General features: G+C 42.9%; 1 protein-coding gene across 3 annotated transcripts in view; it reads left to right on the top strand.

Moving 5' to 3' along the window:
• Positions 1–12,449, top strand: part of SVIL (supervillin) — a 103,932-nt gene that overhangs the window by 24,208 nt on the left and 67,275 nt on the right. The gene's annotated exons all lie outside the window — the stretch shown is intronic.

Below are 12,449 nucleotides of genomic sequence, written 5' to 3'. Positions count from 1 at the left end.
GAAGCATTTTAAAGCAAGGATGATTGATTCTGTGTTTTAGAAAGATTGCTCTGGAGGAGTATGGACCGTTGATCTGAAGGAGAGTTGATTCCAGTCAGGAAGGCCACTGACATGTTGGTTGCAGTTACCCAGGCATGAGATAAGGAAGTCTGTGCCTCCAAGTTGGCCTTCGTCATTAACTTGGTCCTGTTTGGCATTTCATCAGATAATCTGGATATGATAGGCTGATCAGATTTCTGGAGGAGGGATTGTAAACAAGTTTGGTGATGGTGAGGAAGAGAGTGGAAGGAGGGATGGAGCAGGAAGGGCGATGGGAGGGAAGAGAGCACGTTACCTGGGCTAGGGTTGGAAACTGAGAAGATGAAATCTAATAAAGTCTTCTACTTGGGGGGCGGAAATCTGTACAAGTTCAGGATTGGGGAAACCTGATTTAATAGCAGTTCATGAGAAACAGACCTAGGAGTTTCAGTTGACAGCAATTTCTTTATGTGGCTGCCAAAATGGCTGGTCCAATCTTGGGGTATAGTACTGGAAGTGAACTGTTAATAGCACAAATAGTACTGGTCCACCCATGTTCTGCAGTGCTCAGATTACATCTGGGTATCTCCTTCTAATTGAGCTGTTGACAAATGAGAACATATCCAGAGAGTCTGCTTTCCTGTCTGCCCTGCTTTCTTGACCTTTCCAAGTTTTTATAAACTTCTCCCTGTCTTAAGAGAAACTAGAATCATTTTTGGAGTCTCTTACACATTCTCTGGTGCTTAGACTCTCAAACCAGTCTGTTCTTTCTGTTCTTCTCATTATCAGATGGTCATTTTCCCAGCACAGTTAGAAGGCTAAAGTTTGGCTTGGCATAGGGAGCCCTAAGGTTACCAACCTGGCTTCTTGTTGATGATGATTCTGCTTAGAGGGAAGAGAAGAAAGAGATCTTGAATTTGTGAGGTGTCTCACAAATGCAGCTTCACCTGTACCTCTTGGAGGGACATTCAAATGCCTCACCGCCTGCACACAAGGTTGACCTACCCAGATTTAACAGTTCTGGTCAGGATGGCCCAAACAGGGCAACATGAATTTGGTGTTATGCCAATCCGTAAGATTGGGAAGGATGATCTCAATGATAGCATTACTTGAGTACAGGCCGTACATGAAGGGTACTTGCCCTGTCTTGGTCATTTTCGTGTTTCCTTCCCTGCTACTGCCAGCATCTAGCACATACCGACTGGCTCAGTCCATCATTTTTGAATGAATGTTCTGTTGTTTTCTGTATTTTCTTGGAAATGCCACCGAACTGTAACAGTGCTACTTGAGAGAGTCAGTCTGCAAATGGTTTATCAGCCCATAACCTGTGAGGGTTGCAGCCGAATGTAAATCATGGGTCAAAAACATCATGCTATGAGCAAAATGTCAGCTGAACTCAACAGTAGGCTTAGTGACGTTGTTCATCTCCACTCTGTTGCAGGTCTTTGATCCAATCATGGGCCAGGGACACCAATCAACAGAACACGCTCTGAGTAGCACTTACATATGACAAGGCTCTTTCCACTTTGTCTGAGGTTAGAGTTCTTGGATATGATCTTGAGTCAGTGTGCTCATAAATATTGTTAAACTATGAGTGGGCGTCATGATGTGGACAAAAAAAAAGGCTGCTTTTGGGGCCTTGTGAACTCAGTCTCCAGTTCTGAATGGCTCATTCTAGGTTAGTCTCACAACTAAGGGAGCCAAGTCCCTGGATCACTTTGTTCTCCTAGCAGGGGTAGTTAGAAGCCAAGTGGGAGATGTGAAAATCCAAATCCAGCTGGAAACCAGAAGCTTGAGCCACTTTGGGAGGCCCCCTATGGCACCTTCCTCAAACTCCAGTGCTTTTCTAGATAGTTCTACCTGTGTGCACATACCTTCTGTCATTGTGCTTTCTCATCTGAGGCTGTAGCATTTAGGCATTTAGTACTGAGATTGGTTCAGAGGGAACCTGGAAGAAATTGGTTATTTCACATGTTTATCCTGCTTCTGCTCCAAGAAGACTCTGTATTTCTAGATTTTCATTACTCAAGAAGTCCTCACTATTTATGTGCTCCTTCCTTCCTTCCTTCCTTCCTTCCTTCCTTCCTTCCTTCCTTCCTTCCTTCCTTTCTTTCTTTTCTTTCTTTTCTTTCTTTCTTTTCTTTCTTTTCTTTCTTTCTTTCTTTTCTTTCTTTTCTTTCTTTTCTTTCTTTTCTTTCTTGGGAGGGGCAGAGGGAGAAGGAGAGAGAATCTAAGCAGGCTCCACACCCAGCGTGTGAGCCCAACAGAGCTTGATCTCACAACCCTGAGATCATGACCTGAGCTGAAATCAAAAGTCAAATGCTTAACCAACTGAGCCACCCAGGCGCCCCAAGAAATCCTTACTTTATAATCCAACGGTGGCATATTTGTTAATTGAGATATAATTCACATCAAAATGCACATATTTTAAGGATGCAGGTTGGTGAGTTTTGGGAAACATGTAACCATTACTCCTCCAGTTGAGATAGAAAAGGTTTACATCGCCGCTGTGCCTCTGTCTACCATTGATCGTTGACTCTCTTTGCAAGGACCTAAGTTAGCGGCCATAACCTAATGGTATCATACACGCCACTCGTTCTGTTGTACCAAGCCAACCCTTCCCACTCGGTTCATTTTTTTAAACAAAGTTTTAATTATTAAAAATAGCTGAGCATAACATTAAGGCACACTGCATTAAAAAACAACATCGATTTAATATTTAAAAAAAGAAAATGAACCTAGGGCATTATGTGCCATTATTCAGATATAATCTCTTTTCTGTTATTATTTTTTAAAGCGCACCTGATATTCTACTATTTCTCCAAAAACAATGGCCCCTCAGCCCCAGAAATAAATTTTGTACTCTTACGAAATGATCGACTTTTCAATCTGAGTTTGGACATCCCTTAGCCACCTGTCAGTCTCAGAGTCAGAGTGTATGGAAAACTTGGTCTACAACGTTCCATTATATTCCATAGTTCTGGAGCGCCTGTGAATTGGCCAGATCAGTTTTAGACCTTGATTCACCATTTTGGGAGCCATGCATTTAATTCAAAAGGAAGAATTTGGATTCTCCACCAATGTCAACACTTCAGAGTGACCACTCTGGGCTGTTTTCTGCTCTCCACTCAGGTTTCTCAGCCTCTTTGGGCTTTGGGGAGAAAATTTGAAGGAGAGAAAGAAGAAGATCCTAAATAGATTTTGTGGAACTGTGTTTGGCCCACATTTTCTTTTGTTATTTACTTATTTATATATAGTTTTTACTTTTAACGGATGAAAAGAGACATTTGAATTTAAAAATTCCATTAACTGCGCTAAACATCTATGTCAAAGTAAATTCCTCAACTGTAACTGTTGTCTAAATAAATTATGAAGGGACACTGAATTACAATTTTTACAAGTCTTACGTTTTTAAGATACTTTTATTAAAGTATAATTTATATACAGTACAATTCACCCTTGTTAATGAAATTCTGTGAATTTTTACAAATATATAAGGTTGTGTAGCTATCACTGCCGTAAAGATACAGAACCGTTCCATCAGCCCAAAGATTCCTTTGTGTGCCTTTGTGGTCAACCCTCGCCACCAGCACCAGGTCCTGCAAACCCATAATCTGTTTTCTGTACTACAGTTATAGATTTTTGAATATATAAAATCAAAGTCCTTGAGTATTTTGTTCTTGTCAATTCCAAAGAAGTCCTATAAGAATTTGATGAAACTATTTTTTTAAATCATTGGAGAAATGTTAATGTCAACCGTTTATAATATTGTCAGAGAAGAAATCCCTCTTAAGCGGTTGAGATTTAGACTTACAAGATAGTTCATACAGAGCTGATTTTAAATTTCAGATTTCCTAGTGAATACTCAGCGTGCAGGGAAGTCAGGTGTGCATGCTAAAATTTTTTTCCCTGATGTGGGCATTGCACCTGTGGCATAGCGGATACATGAATATTTATCAATGAATGTTTAGTGGATATTTAGCTATTGTGATGTTGAGCCTGAAAAGTGCCTGTGAAAGTGGGAATTAGGTTTTGTGAAGTAGGTGTCATGTCACATTATCATTTTCTATGTGTGCCAGAGGACGAGGGACAGCCAAGAGACCCAGTCAAGCTACAATAGTCCCTTGGGCCTCAGAGTATTTCTGATTACTCCCACTTAACACCCAGTATCACGTGCTCCCAGTTTCTCCCTCCCGTGAATTTTCTCGTTTCCAGATGGTTGGTTCTTACACTTATCTTCTGCTATAGATTGTTTTGGTGGGGGAAGGAGACAAGGTCTCACGCACCTTGCCAAGTCTGGGCCCCTGCACCCCCCCTCTCACCCCCTCCTCAGCAGTGAGTGCCCTCTGAGCCAAATTGCTCTTTGCTGCCAGACTCCTTTGATTTCACATTGTGCATTTGTAGAAAAAAACAGGAAGAAGATAATTGGGTTTTGTAGGATTTATAGGAAATTTCCAGGCTCTCTGCTGAAGGTGGAACAGGCAGAGCCGAGAGACCACCATCCAGTCAGGGTTGTGGTTATGGTCAGGACGCCCTTGGTGCCTTCCTTGCTTAGCCCCAGAACACATGAACACTGGCACCCCAACTACATCATTTCTCACTCAAGCCAGGGAGGGGTTGCTCATTCATTATCCATTCATTTTCCAGAATTGGAAGCCAGTTGCGCTGGAGAAGATAGAGACTCAGGGGTCTTACAACACTTGGGTTCAAGCCCCAGCCTTTCTTTACCAGCTTGTGATCTGGCCAGTTAATATGCATTTTTTTGTACCTTCCTTTTTTTTATCTATAAAATGAGTATAAGTATACCTCTGAGGGTTGTTGTGGAGATAATCATTCAACAGTTCAAACATCCCACAAATAATTACCAAGACCTGCTCTTTCCCACACACTGTTCTTGGTGCTGATGATGCAACAGTCTTTTCTCAAGAAGCTCATCTCCCCTAGTGAGAAAGACAGCAAACAAATAAACATGCAACATGACAGATGTAGTAAGTGCTATGAAGAAAATTCGAGCAATTCACTGAAGGGAGAGAGAAAAACGATTGGCAGTTGCTCTTTTGATATAGAGTGGTTAGGGAGGGCTCTCTGATAGGATCATAGTTGAGCAGAGACCTACATAAAGTGAGGCAGCCATGCAGCCATTGGGGTGGAGGGCCCAGGCAGAAGTAGTATCTGCAGAGGCCTGAGTGGACTCCATGCATGGGCTTTTGAGGAGGCCCCAGTCACTGGTGAGGCAGGAGGATAGGGGGAGGGGAAGAGGAGGTGCTAGAGCTGTGGGGAGGAGGGGTGGGCAGATCAGGGAGGACCCATCACCAGGGCCTTGGGTTTTGCTCTAAATGATGTATAGAGCCATAGAAGGGATGGAAAAGAGGAATAACCAATCTGGCTGCTAAGCTGAAAATAGAGTGTTGGTGGGCAAGGATGAAAACAAGTAGAATAATTAGGGGGGTCATTTTAGTAATCTGGGTGAGAGATGGTGGTGGCTTGAACTAGAATGACAGCAGCAGAGGGGAGGAAAGAAGTTAGGTTTTGAAAGTCCCCAGTGGAATTGCCGATAACTTAGATGTGGGGTGTAAAAAAACCAAGGAATCAAAGGGGAGTCTCGATTTTTTTGGCTGGGGCAACTTGAAGAGGGAGTTGCCATTTGCCAAATAGAGAAAGCTCCAGTGCAAGTTGACTTTGGAGGGAAATCAAAAGTTCAGTTTTTGGACATGTATACTTAAGATGTCCACCAGATATCCAAATGGAAGTGTCAAGTGGCCAGTGGGGTCCAAGAGTCGGAATTGAAGGGAAGGTCAGTGTGGAAGTGAAAGCCAGATGGGAACATCAAGGCATTGAATGTCGGTGGAGGAGGAGAGGAGCCCATCTTGGGCACCCTGAGCTCTAGAGGTGCAGATGGTCGGGGGAGGAGGAGACCAAGAAGGCTGCTGAACCAGGTGAAGGGAGGGATCGCCTGTAGCAGATGCCACTCATGGGTGACAAAGAAGGACGGAGGAGTGAGCACATGCTGCAAGTCAGTGGGTGAGGCGTGCCCAGAACAGCCTGCGAGCAGAAAGCGTCCAGTTCAGATTAGGTGTCTCCTCATCCCCTCTCCTTTTCTGGTTCTGATGGCAGAAAATATCACCCAAGTAAGTGCCTCAGCCAACATCAAGGATCCTAGTGCCTTACTTTGCGAAAAACTGTTCTGTACAGGAGTTTACACTCCTGATGTAAATTTACTCAAGAAAAACTCGTCCTCCTGATTGAGGCTGGACCCACATTCCTTAAAATCACATGACTTCTGAATTAAGACTCTGTATGTCTCATCACTTTACAATATAAAAGTAGTAACTCAGAGACATACAGTAGGATATTGTCTGAAAAAGGAAGGAGAGGAGGAGCATTTGAAAGGGCTTGCCACATTCTTGGCATGATGCCTTCACTACTTGCAGTTCTTTTTCATTAAGTTCATACGTACTGTACACGAAATGTCAAAAATTCAGTATTTGCTACCATGTACGTAGTTACTTGGTTTTTTGGCTAGTTTTGCACCTGTGGTGTAATGAATAAATGGAGCACAGCAAGCCTCCCATGTCTGTGTATGATTGTCACTTTTCAGATGCTGACCCAACATATTCTTAAACAAGCCCCTGATAATTTTTATTGTATGTATGTATTTATCTATTTATTTTGTGGCGCTGACCAAGTTCTAGTCTTATCAATAAAAGTCATGTTTGGAAAGTTGTGTAGCACTTCACAGTTTATAAAGCATTCTATTATACAAGACGCATTTGAGTCTTAAAATAATTTTGTGAGGTAGGCATATTAGTTATATTAACTTGGTGGTTTTCAGTAGCAAATATATCTGCTGCTACCTCTTCTCCCACTATATCCCGTGCTAGAGTAATCGCCTCCTTTCTTAGCTGCAAGTGGTAGGCTAACTATTCCTAGGTTTAAATGAATGTTGAGAAATTAGACCTTTTATAGTTGGAAGTAAAACAGCTTTCCATACATCTGAATTTTTTGCTCACTACAGGTGGGCTGACAGGCTCAGGTGTAGAAAGACAGGGGGATACCCAAGCCTAGAATATGACAGATTTCAGTGGTCACAGCAAAAGATACAGTAGTGGTTACAGAGTGGTTCTTTCCTGTCAGCTTAACCTAAAACTTGAACTAAAATGATTTTTAGAAAATGAAGATTATTTTATTATAATTATTATTCTTATTTTTGGAAACTGCTTTGAGCTCAAATGTGTTTCTAGCATAGTATTTGGAAAACTCTTACAAATAAGTTGGTATGGTTTGGAGCTGGTAAACATTCTCTGTCTGCATCGTAAGATGATACACATCAGTAGTTTGTTCCCCCTGTGTCCTGCTTTATGTGGTTACCACAGGGTTTTTCTGGCCTGTTCTAAAATATCTTCAGCCTGGCATAAATTTCCTTCATCACATTCAACTTTGTGTTATATCTGATGTGTTGAGGAATGAATGTGTAAATCTTATGTTACCTTGCCTGCCATAGTGTAAGTTTTTTAATGGCTGGGGTGATGCATGAGTCACCTTTGTTACTTCTCAGAGCCTAGTTCAGTTTTTCATACATAGTAGGAACTTAACATTTATTGAACTGACCTGAATTAGTATTGGTTATGTCATTGTTACATTGGTTGCATTATTCAGTGACAAATGTAAAAGGAAAATGTATAAGAGCAATTAAAGATATGATCTCATTGAATTTCTTTTTATTGATTTCCTTTATTTGATATGTGTTGTTTTGCATGGACACTATCTTTGTATTTGGCTATTTACCCATGTCCCTTGACAAAACTTATAGATGATGAGTTGACATTTAATCCAACTTCTTACAAGAAAATTGTCTGGTGTATGTGGGGCGAGTGTGAATATAACAGACTCCTAATACTTTCAGATTACTTGGAAAACACTTTATGTGGTGGCTTTGGATAGATTTATTTCTATCTCTTGAGTTTAGTAAGGAGCCACACATCCTTGGGAGTTTCGTGAAGTAAATGTGTAAACCCCATGACAAAATGTGCTTATACATTTTCAAAAGCCAGGATTAGTCTTGACTTAACAGAAACCAGCCTTCGGGTTTTAAATTACAATTGTCTGTACATATGTTGACATTCGAATAGAAATCATCTGAAGTTTTGTCTTTTGTACATAATAGTACCGGGAAACCCAAACATGAGTGGTTTCTCCAGAAAGATTCCGAAGGGGACACACCTTCTCTTATCAACTGGCCTTCCAGGTATCTCCCGAGCTGAACCTCTTGGCTTATGTGTAGTGAGTGCTTCTTCCCTGCTGACTTGCCTTGCTGTCCCACAAGTTACCAAGTGCTAACTCTCTTCTTGCCCTCTGTTAATGGCAGTGCATTTGAAAATGATGTGTTCACAAGGGGCTGCTGGAAGTTACTTTTAGAACGTTTGCTTTTCTCCTCCAATCGCCCTAATCCCTGCTAATAGTATCCCCCCCTCTTCTTTTTTCCTCTCTTTGGAAATCTTTTTGATGACACTTCTTGCTTCTCTCCTTTCAAACCAACCTGCATACCGTCAAGTGGGGGCGGTCGTGAGGAGGCTCTTGGTTGCTCTCCTCTGGAGTCACGCTAACTAACCAGCTAGTGTCCCATCTGTTCTACACCCCCTCCGCCCAGCCCTTCCAGCCTTCTCCTTGTCCCTAAACCAATAGTTAATTTTCACCAGTTGCACTTAGGGCATGTGGTTTTAAAGGCAGACAAAAAAAACCCTATCATTTCATTTTTAAGGTTGGGGGCAGGGAGAGGCGGAAGGAGTGAGAATGACTAAGTCTCTGGTAGGACAAAGCACCCATATACTGAGTTTCTAATAGTCACTTTGTTCTCAGCTGAGGACAACATTCAGATTGTCTCTGATTAGAAGGACACATTCCACAGGAGAACTTGAACCACATTTCAGTCTTCTTTTGATTAACAAAGCTTATAAATATGAAAACCTCCAACACTGGCTAGTCTCTGGGAAAAATAACAACTCAGAATGCTTTTTTTTTTTCTCCTGAATTGTTCATGGTAACTGCCTTTTATGTGTGTCTTTGATTTTTTTGTTAACGAAATATACATAGACATCCTGTATCTGATGTTGAAAAACACGTAGGAGTTTACATCAAATTTAGCAGGGTGCATTTGTCATTTAAGGAATTATTCTCTTCCAAAACTGTCATAAATAATTATTTTTGCTGACTAATCTTCAGTACATGAAGGTTTATATTCCCCCAAGAAATCACTTTTCCCACTCCAAAAACGTGTTTTACCTTTTAAGGATTATTGCCAATTAGTAATCCATTCTTGAACAGCTTCAATGGTTTCTCCTTTCTCACTATGTGGCATGTCAGAAAGCAAAGATAAGTACCAGCTAACACTATTAAATGGTTACTCTTTGCTAAGAGTACTTAGTACTAAGCCACCCAAGTGCTTTGCCAACATCACATTACATTTTGTCACTACAATTTCCATTTAAAAACAAGGCAACTGAGCCAGGTAAGTTGCCTGAGACCACACAGATAGAACTGGGTGAGCTAGGTTTGAACCCAGGTCTCTGAGGTGCCCCTGGCCAGAGCTCTTGGCTACTTTGCTTCTGCAGTGACAGAAAAAGGGCTGTAGCTTTTAAACTGGATTTCAGTTTTGCTCTCAGATATTTAAATAGCTCTAAAAACGAGAGCAATCTCTTTTCACATGAGTTTTTAACTAAGGGCCCAACAGTAATTCCAAAGGGGAGAAAACGTTTAGTCTGTTAGTTCTTTCAACAAATATCTTTTCTCTACAGTCTTCTTGGTGTGACAATGGTTAGTAGTAATGATGTCCAAACTGGTCACGTGTTTTAGGAATGAATGAATACATTCTGCATTGCATGAAAAAGCTTGGGAATGTTTAGTTGAGTGCTTGAAAGGGGTGATTGTTTGCTGTATCTTGAGCTCAATTAAAAAAATTTAAAAATCACAATGTTCTTACATTTCCAGGAGACAGTGAAATTACATTTGGTCAATAGGTGTGTGTATACCTGCAAACTCCCCCCAGAGCCCACACGCAAGGCCTGTATGGGTGGAGGGTTTACGGATTCCCACCAACAGCCTTGGTGTGCCCTCATGCATGCTGTTTTTGTATATTAATGGATTTTCCCATGACTCCTGGTCATTCATTTAGTCAGAAGGCATCCATTCTCACCCAGGATGGCATCTGAGCCATCTCAGCTTTATGGAGGGTGGAGTGAGTTTGGCACCACACTGGCATCTGTACGCACATTTGGAGACTCAAAATCGTTCATCCGCAGGCAGTGGGTTTCTGACATTAACCACCAGAAATGCACTGTCACCAGTGGTTCTGCCTTTGGGTGGATTTCCATTCACGGGTAATCTATGGTCCACGCATGCTTTCTCCCCGTGAAGCAGTTACTGCACTTTGCAACTTAAATCCTTTTTCTTTCTTAAAGAGTTAAGGTTAGAGAAAAAATGGTGAAAGAGGAGAGTGCTCGAAGCAGCCCTGAGGTGGCCTCCGAGCCCTTCACTCAGAGGAGACATCAGCCAGTGCCCGTCCATTGCTCATCCTTTCAGTCAGAAAATTCGGCCTTCGATAGGGTCTCGAGCAAGGCAGCCAGCTCCACGGGACAGCCAATCCGAGGCTATGTCCAACCGGCAGACCCCATTCAGACGGCCACGCTGGTGACCTCAGAGATCCCAGAAAATTTATCTGAATGCAGCTGGGGGGGGTCAGCCACCCAGCATGTCAGAAAGCCTCCCACCTTGAAGGTTCTAGAAAGTGAGAGAAGGGATACCCCAGTTCTCCATATTTGTGAATCGAAAGCAGAGGAAGCTACGCTCTTCACTGAAGCTCTCGAGAAAAGCAGGAAATCACTTTTGGCTTTGGAGGATCACGGGCCTACGAGAAGCCACGAAGATCCCTCTGGAACTGAAGACTTCAGCAAGCCTGCTGTGAGCACAATCACCTCAGAACATCAGAAGGAACCAGAGAGTCTGTCGCCCCCGCCTCCAGCTCAGCAACAACCCACTGAGAGGATCAGCAGACAAGAAGTGGTTTTATATGTTCAGAGCCAGCCCATGTCCCAAGATGCCAGGGCGACAGGCCACAGAAAGGAAGTCCTGACGAAGAAACGCAAGGTCCTCACCCGCTCCCTGTCTGACTACACGGGCCCCCCTCAGCTGCAGGCCCTGAAGTGTAAGGCCCCCACGTCCAGGCAAGAACCAGAGCTGCAGAGTTCCAAAGCTGAAGGGGCCCCCCCGGACGTCAGCATGCTGGACACGAAGGTCTCTGTCGCCCAGCTCCGAAATGCATTTCTGGAGTCTGTCAATGCCAACAAGAAACCCGAACTGTAGGTGATGTTTCAAACATCCTCCTGATGTGTCACTTGCACGTCCTTGGCAGAATTATTCACTTCTCAACTTGTGGTGTGTCCTGCATTGAGTCATGTTAGCTTAGCTCACCAGTGTGCAGGGCAGACCGCACAGAAAATGGCTCAAAAACTACCATTCTGCTTCTGCCTACTAATGGGGAGTTACAGTACTGGGTCGCTGGAATGCTCCGCCTCCTATAAGCGCATGGTCGGGGCATGCAGCGGGACTTGGCGGTGTCTGGGCCTTGCCTCACTGAGATGCATAAACCTTTGCTTTATTCTCTCTCTCTGTCTCTCCTCTCCCTTCTGTACACTCCCTCCCGATGATTCTAAAAGCCAATCCCGGGTGGAGAGGTCAACCAAAGGCGTTGGCTTGCCTACCGGTGTGGAACGGGAAAGAGGGTCCCGGAAACCAAGACGCTATTTTTCTCCCGGTGAAAGTAGGAAAACTTCCGAGAGATTTAGAACTCAACCTATAACCTCAGCAGAACGAAAGGATTCGGATAGGTAGGCATGCGTGATGTGTAGTTCTGTAGTCTAGGAACGTAAAAGCAGTCGTACAGGATTTTCCCATAGTGATGGTCCTGGCGCTGTTTAAATGGGATGTGGTGATTTCATCATTCTTCCATCTAATCTATAAGAGATACTTATGTGGCTTGTATACATGTATTTTTAAAGAACACTGCCCGTGACAACAGGATCACGATACAGTTTTACATTGCATTCAGATGGTAAGAAGTGAGACACATTATTTTTCTTCATTTGCTCCTTTGCATTTCTTATGCCCTCATTAAATTAGCATCCACAGTGAGTAGTCACCAGATTTTCCAGTGCAAAGAACTAGGGATTTTATATTCGTTTTATAAATGTCTGTTTACTTGTCATATCTGAGTTTTACACGATCCTATGCTTATGCATAGAGATGATGAGGTTTGTCTACAAAGTGACCAGTTGTGTTTAATAAGTCACACTCAGTTCTGGTTTGTCTCCACGAGGTGTGCACCTGGCTGGGTTGTGTGCCCGCGCACTCCACCGTGTCCATTAACACCTGTACCTGTG

The sequence above is a fragment of the Eumetopias jubatus genome, unplaced genomic scaffold (genome assembly GCF_037043125.1).
Source record: "Eumetopias jubatus isolate StellerSeaLion01/CBP00866 unplaced genomic scaffold, mEumJub1_p1.0 scaffold_8, whole genome shotgun sequence".
NCBI classification, from domain to species: Eukaryota; Metazoa; Chordata; class Mammalia; order Carnivora; family Otariidae; genus Eumetopias; species Eumetopias jubatus.
Note: the sequence above shows the minus strand (reverse complement) of the source record. Positions and strands in the feature narration are given on the sequence as shown.